Consider the following 17,187-nt stretch of genomic DNA (forward strand, 5'->3'; position numbering starts at 1 on the left):
TTCCCAGCAGGAAGCACAAACTGACAAAATTCAGTGGGCGAAATGTAATGGACAGTCCATTGCACCTGTGCACATCAATATGAAAAACAACCCTGTGGGCAGCGCAGCCTGGGTGGCAAAAATCTTTCAGTCAATGAGTTACTTTTCCAGCCTAAGGAAAAAAGTATGTTTGTTGGGTTATAATGTGCTTATGTAACAGCCTGAAGGATCTTGTGTCTCATGTCTTTGGCAGTCCAAAGCAAGTAATATGTGTAGCTGGACGATTCGGCAGATGAAAGTAATCCGAGGTTTTCAAAGTGGCAAAATGAGAGTTAATCTTTGGTATCAAAGGGTTATATTGGAAAAATAGGACCACACACATAGTTTTTGCAAACTTACTGAAGCAGCATCTAATAAAAACCTATAACCCCACTGGCTCAGATCATGACAAAACATTCTTTCATTTTGGCCAAGCTCAAATCTCAAACGTATAATCGCTACTTCCAATCATTAACTTCTTTGGTGGTACAAGCAGATGCCAAGATTACGACATGGTAACCTGAAGTAGTCTATGTTTACCCTGGCCACTCGTCAAATGGCTGAGCTAACAGGACAAAGCCTAGAGCCGGGGAGATGGTTGAAAGGAGCGTATCTGTCCTGGAGATCAAACCACGCACGGCTAGAACAGGGGGGAGTGAGGTCAAGTCGAGTGGTGCTAATGAGGCTGAAAATTTCCCCTCGGTTTAATGCATTTACAATGGCTGCCAAGTAGTGTCCAGCGCAGTTCATGTCTTTCATATGGCCCAGGAGAATGAGCTGATAAGGAAGCGTCATATCCTGCAGTTCAGTGGAGCAATATGCGAGGAGGGAAGAATAAAGGAAATAAAATCACTGTTTAAGAATTTCTTTGATCTGATTTTCCTACAATTCATTTTTTCCAGTCATGTGTCATTTTAGGTAACTGACCTGAAATAACTTAATACATTGTAAAGACCTTGAATTTTACAGTTTCTGACGGAACACTCACACAAAGCTTTCGATATGCATTTGATAAAAATTCCATACAATGGAATGGGCGATTTGTAATAGCTTGTGGTGTATGCTTTCTGTTGTAACTGTGTTTGATTGCACATTTCTTGTTCAAATGCTTTCATAATTAGACAGCTTGTATAAAACCAATGCACAGACTTAAGATGTCATTGACTGACCACGACCTGCTTCCCACATATAAAGCAATAAGATGTCAATCACTTCCAATATAAGGTGGATTATGGGTTGAAGCGAACGCATATCCAGTATTTGGCCCATTCATCATCGGAGGACAATGCCTGACACATGGCGCCAACAGGAGACATCCCAGTAGTGGACACTTAGGCTCGTGGCACCAGCTGTGTTTGCCTTCCCGATGGGTTAGCTAGGTTAGTTAGGAGGAGCTTAAGACCACTGGACCGAGTTAGCACAGATCAATCATGATTTCAATTCTTATTAGGATTGACCTGTGGCACTGACACGCTCTGCTCTACAGGACAGCTGTTGATTAAGAATTGACCAGCACATGCTGTTCTTAATGCAAGTCCTGGAGTTGGTTTTAAGACGTCTGATGAGCGCCTGACTGACAGCTGCAACGTCACACGCGGTGCTAGTGATCAACCTTTTCGGAGCTCACAAGCTGTGCAGATCTTTGTGTTTTTTCATGGGATTACTCTAGATTCTGTATGCTAATTACAATACTTATTCATGGTTTCGAGAAAGACAATGAACAAAGGAAGACTAGAGCTCAAAGATCTTCCAGTTCAGGGATAAATGCTACTCATTATTGGTTTAAACATGCTTAATATCTACAATAAAATACACCCTCATAACACTACTTCCCATTTATGTTTGAAAAATGTCTCAAAGCCTCATAACCATTTCCAAATCAATACACTCAACTCGCACTTCATGCATTGAATTGCTTATCTCATCTTATACATTTTGATAATCTAAGAACTGGCTCTATAACTCACTTGCTCATGTTGCTGAAATGGCACTTTCTCCAGACAGAAGGATTGTATACAGTCTGCTGGTCACAGAGGTATTACACGCACTGCTAGGCTATCGCTGTCATGGGTCCCTTTTCCTTCATGTATCCCAATCAACCCCTGATTTATATGGCTATCTGTAAAGGGACGGCACTGGCTTGTCTAGCTGTTATTCCTTTCGGTTAATGAAAGTCTGAAGTCACACGTCATCTGGCACTGGTTAAAAGCAGGCCCCACTCCCTTTCTGGCATTTGACCCCGTCGTCTGCTTGATAAGTCGTCCATTAGTATTTCATCTTTATCTCCTGCACAAATATTGCTGGTCATTTGTTGTAGAAAAAACAGAGTAACCCTTTAAGGGCGATAGAGTTGACACCCTGCTGTAGCGCTGGACATAAGTCTCACTGTTTGTGCGACAAAGCAGGGGATCTCAAGGCGGATTGACAAGTCCAGCTGACTGAACAAATCCTCCTATGTGGATGTGTTTTTGTCCAAAGCTTGTATCCTGAAGAGAATGAAAGAAACTCTAGGAAATGTTTGAAATGCGCACTGTAAACTAAATCTTGATTTTGAAACATAAATCCAATCTAATTTGGAATGTACAAAATATTTTAAAAAAAACAATAGAAATCAGAACTCGATTTAAGAAGCCGGTTACAGTGTGTGGTGTAGAGGGTTGCAACTTAAGACAAATTGAAAGTCAAAATGAACAAGAAACAAGGCTCAAACTCATTCAAACTTCCAAGATGAATCCATCAAAAATGATTGTATCATTCATTCATATTCATAGCACAAAGGATTTGTCAGTTTGGCTGTAAGAAAAAACAGAAGCCCTTATCACTATGTAGTCAGTTTTTTGGTTTACCCAGAGAAGGTCATCGCATTTTTCTGTGGTGTCATAAAGAGGCCACAAACAGAAAGTCAAAGCCAAGCGCCTATCAACACTAACTTTCAGTTCACCTGCTTTTTATAGCCAGCACTCCAGACACTGCTGGCGTACACTGGCACAAACCAAATATAATCTCTACATTGGAGCAAAAAATAGAAACTCCTTGCATGCCTTTCTGTGTAAAAAAAACAAAACAAGAAAAAAAACTCAAGAACACTTTGTAATCCAGGCAGCATTTGTGATAAAGGTTTTCTGTTTTCTTTCATTTGCAACTACCCGTACTCCAAGTCAAGTCTTTGTACCGCCGAACAGTGGAGGGCCTTCATCTCTGTGTGACAGTAAGTCTACAGATGTTAGTGCTGCCTGAAAAGTCACATGCGCACTTCCTTATATGGAGAGAAATGTGTCGGGAGAAGACAGGAAGCATTCGCAGGCCCTGTTAAAGCTCTGTACAATTAACAACAATGGGACGCTCACAGTCGTGCAATATGGCCTGCGGAGACAGCACACATGTTGGAGTATTTTTACTAAAGTGACGTCAAAGCGAAATATAAAAGGCAATTTGATGCAAAGGTTAGTGTTCTACTTTTCTGTGAGGCTACTCCGGTTGTGACATTGGGCTATACAATTGACTGATCGCTAACTTTCATCACAAAATTAGGAAATATATAATAGAAGGTTTGATATAGTCTTCAAAAAATCATTTGTCTATATTATTAAAAATGTAAAAACGTATGTGATTTTGTGATATACAAGTGTCACAGCCTGAATTTCAAGAATTGCAGTCAGTACTTGATTTAAAACAATTTCCGCCTTGTCTGTGTCCAATTCTTGGCTCAATATCAGGCATAAGGAAGGACCGCAGTCTTCTTCTCACTTGTAAACAACGGTGTCATCTGACATTCCCTCTGAGTGGCTTCTATAATTCATCTCATAAAAACTTTATAAACACATTTATGAAGACACAGACCCTGTCATCATCTCCAAAGTTCAAGACCCAGGCCTGTCCAGGGTAGAAACAGAATTACAAAAACACAACGTTCCTTGTGGTTGTGGGTTTTCTCTGGCCACGAAAAATGTGAACCGCAAAAGCCAAAGTATGCATACCCCTGGCCTGCTGCTGCGTCTGACCCGCTGGTTCAATTGCCAATCTCTGAAAACAGGCAACGAGCTTCAACAACAACGGTTAAGCAAGTAAATAAGCAGATCTTCCGAGGAGTCTGTTATAAAGGCAGGAGGCTGTCGAGGGCTGAATATAGAAAAACTATCACTCAGCATGTCTCCTTGATCGGAAAATAAGCACAAGGGGGATTTTCAGGCCTGGAACATTCAAACTGATCGAATTACAATTAGGACGTCATGATGATCTAATAAGATGTTGGTCCATGTGCCTGCAGTTGTGCAATACTAGAAACGTAGTGACCAGTGAGTAACTGAGTGAGATACAATGGTTAATCTCTTACCCCCCACTTTAACCGAGCGCATTTACTCCAGTTCAGCTTTACCCAAATCTAAAAGCTTCTCATTTGAAAGCTTAATGATCACTAGAACGCCTCATTTGAAAGCTACAAAACTGACTTGCGTTGTTGCTGCTTTAACATCACTTTCTTCCATCGCTTTTTTGTCGTGTTTCCGTTTCTGTTTTCTGTCGCTTTATTGTTGTGTTTTCATCGTTTTCTTTGTGGAATTTTCATCATGTTTTTGTTGCTCTTTTGTCATTTATTTGCAGTGTTTCTGTCGCTTTTTTTATCGTGTTATCGTTGCTTTTCCTGCACGTTTTTGTCACTTCTTTGTGGCGTTTTCATCCTCGTTTTCATCGCTATTTTGACGATTTTTTCAAGAAGCTTTTAGTTTTTCCTAAAGCCGAAGTGGAGAAAATGTGCTCAGGTCAGGTGGGGGTTAAAAGGTTAAAGGGTGTGCCAAACTTCAGATAAAGAGAAGTGCAAAAAAGTTTTTGGTTTCTTGAGACACTGCTGTTGCTGTAGTCAATATTGCAACAAGAGTTAATAATTCAGATTAAAGATACAGAGATATATTGCCCAGCTCTACACCACTCCCTTGTATAAATCAACGAGCATTTCAGACTTAGGTCAAACATTAGCTCAGTGTTTCTACTTTACAACTCTTCCCTGCAGTGTGCAAAGGTATTAAGACATGCAGGTTTCCATGACAGAGCTAACACCAGGCCAAATGGCACACTCACAGCCCCCCCTTCCACCTTGCATTTTGGTTGCCCTGGGCCGGCCTTTAACACTCCAGGGGTCTGCAGGATCCTTTTGTTGTCCTTGCATGAGCTGAGAAGATCCTTCCACCCCTGCACACCGCCTAATGACAATAAAGGCCGGGGCTAAATCACATCCAAAGACAACAATAAAACACGCCCTGGTGTTCACAAGCACTGGCCTCTGATCCCAACCTTTTTACTCCATAAATTAGGTGAAAGAAGAAGGGGCAATAAGTAGGCTTTGACTGGGCTGCTGGTGGCTACATGTTGAACATCTCCACACTCCTTAAGGCATCTACAGGAAGAGCATTGTGCAGCCGGAGTCACAAACTAGAAATCCCCAAAGAGGGCTTAATTAGGTTAAAAGACAGTAATTTATGAGGCAAAGCGCACGCTCTGTATCACCTATTAGCAGCACACTGTCACATCGATCTAATTAGGGGAAGTATTCAACAGCTGCTCTACAAAGATCTTTTAGGAACAATACTAAAAGAGGCGCACGCTAATTCGGTATACAGGGATCAACAAAGCACTTTTACGCACGAAGACGTTGATGCATAGCGGGGTAATTAAAGTGGGATTAGCGCATCATTGACCAAGGAACCGAATACTGACCGGCTATAAAATAAAAATTAATAAATACATGAAACAGACACTTCAGGGCACCGTTTTTATGTGCGCGATTTGTTTTGTTTTATTTGAACGCAAAGCGCGCAAAGATGACGATCAGCCCTCTTGTGTTACTGTAAATAAGTTTAGCCCGCAACTTACCGGTTACTGTTTCTGCTGCGCTAGCATACCGCATCCACGTGGTTCCGCCGCAGATAAGGTCAACACAGTTTGATTTACATCTGAGTATGCAGCGTAGTTATTTCATCTGCCCTATGTCCACAATTTTCTTTCGTTTTCGCCGCCGCTAATGTTCGTGGGACAGAGGAGAGGAGCGCCAAGAGACTGTGCGGACTCCTCCCAGACAATGTGGGGTTAAACTCCTCCTTCCCACGGACTCGGAGAGGAGGATGGGGCGGAGGTGCCTCTGCTCTTCAGCGCTACTCGGTGTCAAAGGAATGATGTTGATAATGATCAGGCTACATGGTGCGTAATGTTGCCCGATTAATTAGGTATAGGTCTATTACAGGGGCTTTTTGGGCTTTTTTTTCAAAGGTGGGTGGCCAAAAGATTTAAAGCAAGCTCTGCTAAATGAGAAGTAGGAGTAAAAAACAGACATAGGAGTAAAAAAAGTTATTGATAATACTTGAGTAGGCCACTAACTATTTGAGCGTAAAGGTTTGATCTAAGTTGCCCCTGAAATGCACATTTTTAAAAAGTGCATAATTTCATTTCAATGTTAAGTTTTCCTTCTCAGTCAATTTCTTTGTCACAAAAACAAGAGGAGGAAAATTCCCACGAACCCGTTGGACCAACTAACCTGCTGATACAATCCAAAGTGAGGGTGGTTTCTTAAAATAACAAAGCCTATCATCTTTGCTCATCAACCTGCTCGTTGGACAGTGACATAAATGCTCTGAGCTTCTTTCCAGAATGTCTCCATAACAATGACCACATGTTTGAGCAGAAACTAGCTTTAGTAATCGCAACAATCTGAGTGTTTTCTATTTATAACTAGACTATTGATAGAGCTATTCGTATTTTATTTAATTGTTCTGAGATGATGATCAAAGTGGCATTTCTTTTATACAACAAGGACTCTCTTACAAAGACAAGAAGCTGCAATTGAAACCTAAAGAAGGCTGCTTTTTAGTTTTGACTTCTCAATGCTATCTTTATTTTTTTTAAACACAATATGGGTTACTTTTATCGCTGATTTTAGTGACTGTCGTCTGTAATGTTCCATCTTTCCTAAATGCTCCTCCATTTCATGCACTGATTTCTCTCTTCTCCATGTTTGTGATCGCGCAGCCATCAGAGCTCTGGTCACTCCGCATCTCATTAAACATAATTGGCTCTGAAAGACATCCGGCCACCTACCAGCGAGCCAGGACCACTCCCAGACGCTCCGCACAGCAGTATATGACGGCTCAAATGGGAAGATTAAAAATCGGAGTTGCCAGCGACCAAGAGGTATTAGTAATGTAAGCAATTTTAATTCTTTTTAGGATTTCTTCTTTGCGTACTTCATCCAACTGTCAATTTGCTCAATTTTGTAAAATCAGTCCAACACCAACTGTTGCTCCTATTCAGAACATTTACTCGAAAATATATATTGCCTATTTATTTACTGAATGCAAGTACAACAAACTGGCCTGTGTCCGCATATTTCACATACAGATAGACGGGCATGGGCTACACATTTCAACACTTCGCCTTCAAATCCAACACCTTGAATGAGGATTCCCAACCCCCTTTGGTCAGCCGTACTGCTCGCCTCTGCTTTGTTCTGTAGTAATAGGACTTCGCTTTCTCTGCACTATGGGATTCCGTGTTAAGTGCCTCTCTCACCTCTCCCATTCCATATAATGTGATGTGGCCATTACTGGCACTGTATGAACTACTGAGCTATGAACCCTGTCCTCACTCTCAGTGTAATTACTCCCCCCCATTTGTCATGTCTTGGTAGGAAATAGTCTCATACAGAGACTATATTGTCAGGCCAATAAGAAATGTGCATCTCTGCGGTTGTCTGGAGGAAAGCTCTAGTGCCAGACAACACAAGAAAATTAGTTGTTTAGTGTAGACATGGGCACAAAAAAAAACGCTACAATCAAAACCACTTTGTAACAACCCCGGACTTGTTCCCAAAAAACAGTTTGCGACTTCAAAGAGCAACACACAAAGGGTGTCTGTGCATCAGCAAGTGGATAAGCTGGAGTGGGGGGTGGAGGGGTGAGGAAGAAAAAAAAAGAAAAACGAAACCCCTCTAGTTAGAGCTTTTAATCGAGCTGGACAGGTTTAAGTAATGAGAAATCACTGATGACAAGGGGCAAACTGTAAGCTGCGATGGCACAAATGTTATGCTGGGTTAAAAGGGACAACGAGTACTTTGGATATGTTTGCTTCTTTCTTAGACATGCTTAAATAAACTGCTGAAGTGGATATTATTGGTACCGTCAAGAGCTGTCTGTAATTGTGTCTTTTGGCGCGGTGCTGAACCAGTAATTTTCCAGGGAGGACCCCACCTGATGGACAAAGCAGCTAGGAGTGTGACCATCGCTCTGCAACTAGTCTTCTATGTTCGACAGCAAAATAACCCCAAAGCCTGATTTTGGTTTTGGTTTCACGACCGTTTCATTGAACAGCTTATAATATTCTCTCCAAAACATTGTTAACTTCCGCGCTGAGTTCTGAGAGCAGATCTACATTCGATCTCCACACTCCAGTCCCTGAAGATTAAGCGTCTCCTTAGAAATTGCTAGGCCTTTAAATCTGTGTTTGTTCTCCCATCAGCTGTGTAAAGAGGCACTGCTCCGTTTCCATATATAGACAGGAAAAATATAATAACTGGACTGAGGGTGGGCAGGTTGTTGCTTGGTCCGACTCTGGACTAAAAGGCTGAAACAGCAGAAATAGGAAAGACAGCGGATTCATTGTGAGTTTGTCAAAGCGGACAGGTGTGATGGCCAGACAAGTAGATCAGACGCCAGTTCAGGTGGGGTCGGATCCTGGTGTGCAGAGGCCAGTATATTACGAAGGGAAGGAACAGAGGTAAAATATGATCAGATATTGGATGTGATCAGCTGAGGTTGGCCCGTGCAACTGTAGCCAGAGTACACGTAATGCTAGGTTTGTTTGGGCTTGCATAGAGGTTTCAATCACACAGTATTAGAGTCTGTACTGTCATTTTATGGGTGACTCACTGTTCCACATAACTTTATTGTTTTTAAATGGGATTTGGTCCAAATTTTGAATCTATGTGCCCTTTCACCTTAATCATGTTTTTGATAATACACCACCTCCCAATATTATTTTTGAGAATACACAAAACTTTGCTAACGTTTTTGCTTCATGTGGACAGGCCCTGTATAGAGATACTTGGAACCAGAAGATCTGCATTTTGACAAGTAAAAAAATCAAATGAAATTTCCATTGATGACATGGCTGATGGTCATAATGCTACATCTGATCACTGTCTAATAAAACTGCGACTTGTTTACGATGTTGTTATGGATAACTGTTGTTGCTCTGAGGCTTTTGGCACGCAAGGCCAGGGAAATAGAGAGCACCTGATCGAGTCATCACAAGTTCAAATTACTTCCAACGAGTAATGCATGGGACAAGGTGACAAAACACAAAGCCTGCTTTCACCATTGGCAAAGTAGTAACCACTGATTCCAATTGGTTTGAATGCCTCTATTCTGTGAAGCGATAATGTCATTTGTTTTGCTTTTAACGTTGCTGTTCGGGAAAAAAAAAAAAAACTTTAACCTGTATTGAAAAATAACAAGAGTGTAACGTCGTGCCGTAAAAGAAACTGGAACAAATTGCAGCACAATAGGCATAGCTGGTTAGCGTAAGTGTTGACATTCCCACATTTATTAAGTCCTAAAAGCTTTATAGGAAGTAGTTTAAATTGCCTTGTTAAAATGCGCTCGTTTTTACTTTCCTAATTAGAAACATGCCAAGTCCTCGAGGTTTTCCCACAAAATCATCACCTAACGATGTAACACATAGTAACTAAATGCTTGTCTGCCTAAGAGGGCGTCTCTATTACAGTTGAGGAAAGTTCATGTATGACTTTGAGTTGGGAGTGGAAAACTGACACATGCTTTGATCTTTGACTTTGTTGTCTTCGCGGTATGGGGAAAATGGGAATAAATGAAAAGAAAAAGAAAAGAAAATTGAAAGTATAATACTTCATTTTACAGATCTAAAAACATTGAAATAGACAAAGGGATCTGGGGAAATTGAATCAAAAACATTTAAGTCAATTTCGCGGTTTGATGGCTCTAGAAGTTGTTATGGCTGGGTAATATCCCAATTAAACTTGATCACGATATATTTACAGACAATTAACTGCAAAATGTTATTGATTTGATCGTGCACAGAGCCTTTATTGGAAAGAAGTTGACATTATTTGCTTGTAAAATTCCCCATGCAGCCATATGTGCCTTCATCAGTGTGTTTACATATCAGTCTAATAATAGCTAATGGAAAGTGTGAGCATGTGGGACCTTTTATTTGGGCTGTGAAAGTGGATTCGTTCTGCTGCGGCTGTGACGTCAGCGGGTGTGAGTGGGATGCAATTTTTTTTCTTCATATTTCTCGAAATACAAGAAAAAGCATAAAGCACATATTGTTTACCCTTACCCACTGCTGATGGCCTCATGTATGACTGCACATGATCAGCCGTTTGTTTAAGACTCAAAGCCTTTGCTGTACAGAGAGATCGACTAGATATTGTAACCTAGTAACCCAGTTCTCTAACTAGAACAACAGCTCAATATTGGGGTGATTTGAAATGTATATTAAACTCATTATGTATTGCAAAGTTTGCAAACACAAGGATCACCTTCACTTTTGACAGACATTTTATTGTAAACTTATAGACACTTGGCCAAAACATGACTGCCAACATACTGTATATGAACAGGATACTAATATTTTTAGACATGTGGCTCATTGAATTAATTGTGGCTCTCTTAATTCCGTTTAAGGCCTTAATAAAAGGGATTGATAAACCGCTTTAACATCTGACATACCACTAATTGCTACACTGCTGCACACGGCCTGCAGTTTGACTTGTGATTACACAGATGAAGGGGCTTTCATGTCTAATGCTTTCTTCTCACAAATAATACTGAGGCCATTGACTGCACCAACATACACACACACTGTCTACTTCCAAGGTCACTAGGTGTGTTATTCTCCACACTTTGTACCCTCCCCTATAATGGTCAATTTTCAAAGCCTTAAACGCTCTAGGGTAACCTCAAGTGTTTCCTAGTGTCCTTGCTTACTCTCCTTGAGAACCACCAAAGGAGAGAGGGGACTAACAAAAGGAGACAGGTCACATTTCTGTCGGGACAAAAGAAAAATGTCGTCGCCACCTCCCTCCGTGACCTCTGACCCCCTCCTAGCATCAAGGTCATTTAAAAAAGGGTGTTACTCTCGATTTTATTTTTTATTGTTGCATTGCAGTATAGGTAAGCAAATATGTCATTAAAGATTTTTTCAAATGTAAAGCTAGAGGTGCAAAAGCAAAAGTTAGTTTGAGCCATCCATCAAAGCTGCTGGGGAGACCTTTTCGGGGCACAGTGGAGTACCAGGAAACCAGACTCGCTGCTGGATGTGCATATTTTAGGTTGATGTGGAAAAATGGACGATGAGAAGGGGAGAGCAAACAAACTCCACACCAAAAGATTTCAAATGATTCAGGATTTGCTCCTCAATGTGTTCCCATTATGACTCAGAAGAGCCTCGGTTTGAGTAAAGGTCATGGGTTGATTATTCCCAATACTTAGTTACTCACTTCCACCGTAGGTTACAAGTCTGTTTCATTCATTTCTTGTGTTCTCATGAAGTATTTCTTTGATAATATCATGTTGTGCTGTAAGCCCCACCGGAGAGAGCTTCAGTGGCAGAGAATATGACCGGCCCTGACTCCTCTCTCCTCACTAGTGGATGAAAAATGCCCTGCACAGAGGTTAGGCAGAAAATGAAGTCTGTGGTCGGACTGTAAGGACTGAATAAAAAGATGATAAAATAGTGGAGACACAGTGGGATAATGAGGGCAGAGGAGGCGGCGGGGGAAAGCAGACGGGACCGTGTGAAGAGTGCAGCATCAGCGCCTCATCACTCTCTGTCAAATGTACGCGCCGCGGGGCAAAACATACACGCTTTGTATCACATCACAGGACGGATATGTATATTGAAGATAATAAGGATATTTGAATATTTCATGATGATCAGAAGTAAGGGTTTCGTTTCCACTTGAAGTTGATTTGATCTGAAGATTTACTTTTGTCCAAATGTATATCCAGCCCCAACATGCATCTAACTGCTTTCAAATGTGCTCTTTTGTAACAGGCTAGGTTTGCTCCTCGCGTGCATTGACAGTCATCTGGTCACCACTAGTCCTTTCTTAGCCCTCTATTAGACTTTCACCTTGCTTTTTAGACACTAATATGCAGTAATTTGCATACTATTATTTCACAAGGTTGTACTTCCCTTCATTCCCTCGACTATGCTCACCGCTGTGGCTCGAAAACAAACTGCATGTACAAAAATCTTTACATTCTGTCTCTGCCATCGACTCTTCCTCTCTAAACACCCTGTGGGATATCTGCCACTGTCACTGTGGAGTCTCTTCTGGGGCGGCCTGTCACAGATGTTCCCAGCGAGGTCCTCACTCTTTCCCCTCCACCCATGGGACGGTCCCGATTACCAAACCATGAGAGACCGGATATCCACTCTTAAATCTATTAGGCCACTGTTAAACTACATAGGCCATGTGTCTATGGGGGAGCATAAAAGATCGGTGTGTGTGTGTACGATCCCTTATGCCTGCTGGTCATTAATAAACATGATCATGAATGATTAATCCCAATCAGTGGGGTGTCAAGGGATCCCGCAGAGGTGCTAGTGACAAAATGGAGAAGACAGGACAGATTGGAGGACAGCAGGAGGGAGGGTGGACAGGCGTGATTTTGGGCACGAGTGCATGGCTTAGCAGTGCAAAATATAAAGAAAAGCGACATTATTTCAACATAGAGGGTGCTTCACAGTTTCCACAAGTTTACCGTACATTAATAAGTTCTTATTGTCCAAATGTAAACGGTCAACAACAAGGTTTTTCTTGATCAGAGTACAAAAAACAAGCACTAAACTAGTTTGAGCTATAATCCTTTTAGATACAAGCATTCTTCTCAAAATACATACGTTCTTTAGACTAGTTTTAAGTGACTCCTGAAATCTGTTTGTTCATGGAAAGTAAAAACAATATTTAAATTTGATGTACTCTAAAAAAAGAAGGAAATAGCCTTTTGGTTTTCTGACTAATTTAAAAGATTATACATTTTGAACCTTGACCCCGGGCCCATTGACACTGAATTCCTGTTATAAACCATAGCCTGCTTTAACTTAATATGTTTTCTTTCCCTAATCCTAACCAGATGCAGGGATGGCGGACAGGTGTTGCCATAGCAACACAAGCAGCCTCTACTTATGTGCTTGTAAATGATTAGAAAAGCTTTGCAAATGTATAAAAAATGATCAGCCAAGTAGTTGCCAATGCTTTACAGCAGCTTGGTGTGACATCATAAAGTGTCTTTTCGTTACGAGTTTGATGATTCAGTATTTCCTTGTTTGTGGTGACTTCTGCTTTGTCTCCCAGTGCCACCTCCACCTCAGGAGCCAACCGGCCTAATTTACACAGGAGACAAGAGGAGGGCCTTGAGGGGTAATTACTATATGTGCTACGGCGGCTCACACACACAGAGCAGGTGTTGGGACGCGGTAAACAGAGCGCTCTCATGTGGGAAGGTGCGCAGAACGGGAACAATGGCGCTTCATAAACCAGGTGTGACATGTACAGGAAGAGCTGAGTCAAGCCTCAATAAGACTTTAATAAGTCCCCATGATGAGAGACAAGATGTGGATTTGTAAATGAGGCGTTGGTGACGGGGACCGCAATGGGAAAGTTTTATTCTCAAAAGTGACGACTGGTGTAAAACCTACAAGCTCAACCATGTCTGAGCCAGACTTTTTGGCTCAAAGGTGAAGTTACTATTACTACCAGTGCGACGCTCCACAAAATATCTATTACAGCAGCCCTATTCTATGTTCAAATTGTAGTACATCCCCTTATTTTGAGTTTAGAGATTAATTTGTCCTTTATTTTAGGCAGGTGATAAAAAGTTGTAAACCTAAGGTGAACAGCCCATTGTTTTCAAAGTCCTAGTGTAAGTCTGAAATATTGCTATATCTCTAATTCTGTTCTTTCCACTTAAATTAAGATTATAAGCTACAATTTCAGACTGCTCACCCACCTCTGGTCACAACCCTTAAGGCGTATGTGTTCTTTATTATCCCTTTGTTGAAAACATAAGTCTGTATGCCTCCACATCATTAAAATGAGTCACTTTGCCACACGCTCCGTATCGTCCTAACCCACTGGGAGACTGACTGACAGTGGTGGGCCTGCATCACCTGCCTGCCTGTCTTCACTGATAAACGTCATATTCCCAAATGTTCAAAGTGCTGTGTTGTCAAAGTTAAAGCCGCCAACTCAGCACCCGCCCCCCCCACCCATCCCAGTGCTGCTTTTTCCCCCTGTACCCTCCTACACAAATACTACCTCCTCAAGTATGTTTCCACATTTAATAGGCTCCCTCGCCACCCTACAAAGACAAAACACCAAAAATCAACTCAATGAGGCCAAATGGGGGCTGCTTTCTCTCATCTTCCGGTTCATTGCAAACAGTGGTGACTTTTGACCCCAAGCACCACCCGTTCCCTCCACTTTCAATAGAAGAGGAGGGGACAGCGCCATGGAGAAGACCAGTCCCTGTCTAATAAATGAGACAGGAAGTCAGGCCCGATAATTGCATGTAAACACATTTGGCTAAACGGGGACCTCAGTAAATGACCTGAAGACATCCATCCTATATGATAAGCCTGTGCCTTTGTGCTCAGTGTGACGTCTGGTCTCGTGTCTCCATCGTCCCTTCCTGACAGTGTTTGGGATGTGCATGGAGCAGGTTAGACAGTGAAAGGCGTGTACAGGAGAGATAGCGCTCCCAAGTCCTCCGCGTGCAAACAGCCGCTTGGCAAATACACACAGACCTGAGCCATCATCGAGGAGATAAAACTGTGTCTGTGCTACGGAGACAGCAGACGGGAAGATGACATGTTGCTAAAATTAATGAAGGGGGAATTAAAAGGATGGGTTGGGCAGAGTGCCAAAGTGCAACTCCGTTTGGGCTATTTGTGGGGATGATTGAAGAATCACCATTCTTTTAGGAACCATTGCTTAGTCTTGTAAAAGTGGCAGAGTTTGGGAATCGCTTTGAAATTATAACCTCTTGGTGTTTGCTTAACTTGGATTTGATTTTTTTTTTTATCACATAAAGCTAAAGTGGTGCCGCTTGAGGACATGTTGATGGAGAAGACATAAAGTGAGTGTTTTTGGAGGCTCTTAGTACTAATACTGCATTCTGATTGAATATTTCATAAATATCTGTCTCATCCAATGTACAAAACACTACAGACCCTAACTTGAAGTAGATCCATTACTAAGATAGTTGTCAACCATTTCAATATTTGGTTAGTTGTCGATTAGTTGTCGGTTACAGCCCTATAGTTTGTTTTGATCATATTTTATTTTCTTTGGCTGGAGGAACTGCTCAGGGAGAGGGAATTCTGACTGCAACTTTATAGACCAAGTACTACACAAGTAAGTCTACTTTGAAGTAGTACCTTCCATGTAAAGCCATTATACCTTGATTCTATACGCTAATTGAAGGATAGTTGGAAACTTTGAGGAATAAAAGCCTACTTTCCCAGCTAATTTGTCTGCACTGCCTGTAGTCCTGAGGCTTGCAGAGAAGTACCCTTCGGCCAAACCTGTGATACAACTCGGGAACAATGCGAGGTAAAGGCAATTGGACAGCTCTGCCCAGTCAGTGCGTGTGTGCTGGCCCTGATAGCATGGCACCGATGAGGCACTGGCAGAGATTAGCACAGCCTTCTCCCACAGTTGTGAATAATTACTGTGGCTGTGGAGTGCGGGGTGAGATACTCCTGAACAGCCAAAGATACAGATAGCTATAAAGTATTTGACAATAAAAATGTGAGATCTGGTGGTCTTAGGAAAGAATCTTATATTGAGAGCAGGAGAATAAAGGCTGTTTTTTGTGTGAAGGCTGTGGGAGGGAAGGATCAATATATTTAATCAATTAAAAAAGCCGCGTCTGAAAGGCTGCAGACTCACACCGGGGCCAGCTAACATGGAATAACCCCAAATCCTACCAGACCACTTGAATATCAGTCAAAAACAGGCAAAGAAAGGTATCTGATGAACAGGGCTTAAGCTGATAGCAATTTTGACTGAATGAGCAGGCACTTCAAAGAAGGGGGTTTAAAGTAGATATAATGCTGCTGCAGACTTTTATTCGTCTGAGAGTAGAGCACACAGGGTAAGAGAGGTGAGCACTGCAGATTTTTAACTGTCGCACTCACACAACTGTCTGCTGTAATGGTCCCGAGGCCTGTTGCGATGCCACACTGACCTCTAGTGGGCACACAGCAAACAGCTGCGTCACTAAGATACTGAGATATATACTGCCCAGTGAAAACCCTAGAATCAACAAAGGCTCTTGTATGTATTAAACTTGAAAAGCCAAGCACGTGAGGAAAGGGTCCTGTGACTATGTGACTCCTTCATAACAGGGAACTTTCTGTTACGAGAGTCTAGCTCACATTAGCTGGCTTATGGGCAGACTTATCATTCCATACTATTGGGTTTTAGGTGATTAGTGGTGCATGCTGGGTAACCCTGCACTAAAGGTCACAGCGGTCTTGCTTTGTTGATGTGGGCTACAGTTTTCACCAATGGCAGATCATTGGTTTGGTGATGTGATACGTTGTATTTGGCCATTGGCTACTTTGACATGAATGCCATCTGTTATCATGTTATTAGGTACATTATGGAATTTTATATGTGGAAAGAAAATAAAACATTGTTTGTGCGTATTTGACCTTTCAGTGACTATATGAGTGTTAACATAGGGGCTTTACTTTCCATCACAATGGCCAGTATGATGTAGTCTCGCCAACCAGACTCCGCTTCTTTACAGAAGAGGTCTCCTGTTTATTAATTAATAAACATCGGAGATTAGTCTGGATGCCAGGCTAACTATGATGCGCCAGCATCTTTTTTTTTTTCAATCACGTTTTTAGAGTTTCTTGGTTTTTACTGCTGATAGACCATTTCCATGGTTACGCATGCATTCCATTGATCCTGGAGCAATGTAGAGGCCACCATAATCGAAAATAAAGGCGCCATGCTAATCATCCATACAGCCAAAAAGGTCAATTATGCACTGTATGGGGTGAATGTACAATTGTCTCATGTAAAGCGCTTTGTGACTATGTTTTTGAAAGGCACTATATAAATAA

General features: G+C 41.7%; 1 protein-coding gene across 2 annotated transcripts in view; it reads right to left on the reverse strand.

The window, feature by feature from the left end:
- The window catches only part of tiam2a (TIAM Rac1 associated GEF 2a), an 84,497-nt gene that overhangs the window by 65,223 nt on the left and 2,087 nt on the right, over positions 1 to 17,187 (reverse strand). The window contains exon 1 of one of the 2 annotated variants that reach the window (XM_079573984.1): positions 5,884 to 6,217. The exons of the other annotated variant lie outside the window; for it this stretch is intronic. The gene's annotated coding sequence lies outside the window, so the exon portion shown is untranslated. Of the gene's footprint in view, positions 1 to 5,883; positions 6,218 to 17,187 lie in introns of those variants that run through there. 2 annotated transcript variants of the gene reach the window in all.

Source organism: Gobius niger, assembly GCF_951799975.1.
Source record: "Gobius niger genome assembly, chromosome: 16".
Taxonomy (NCBI): Eukaryota; Metazoa; Chordata; class Actinopteri; order Gobiiformes; family Gobiidae; genus Gobius; species Gobius niger.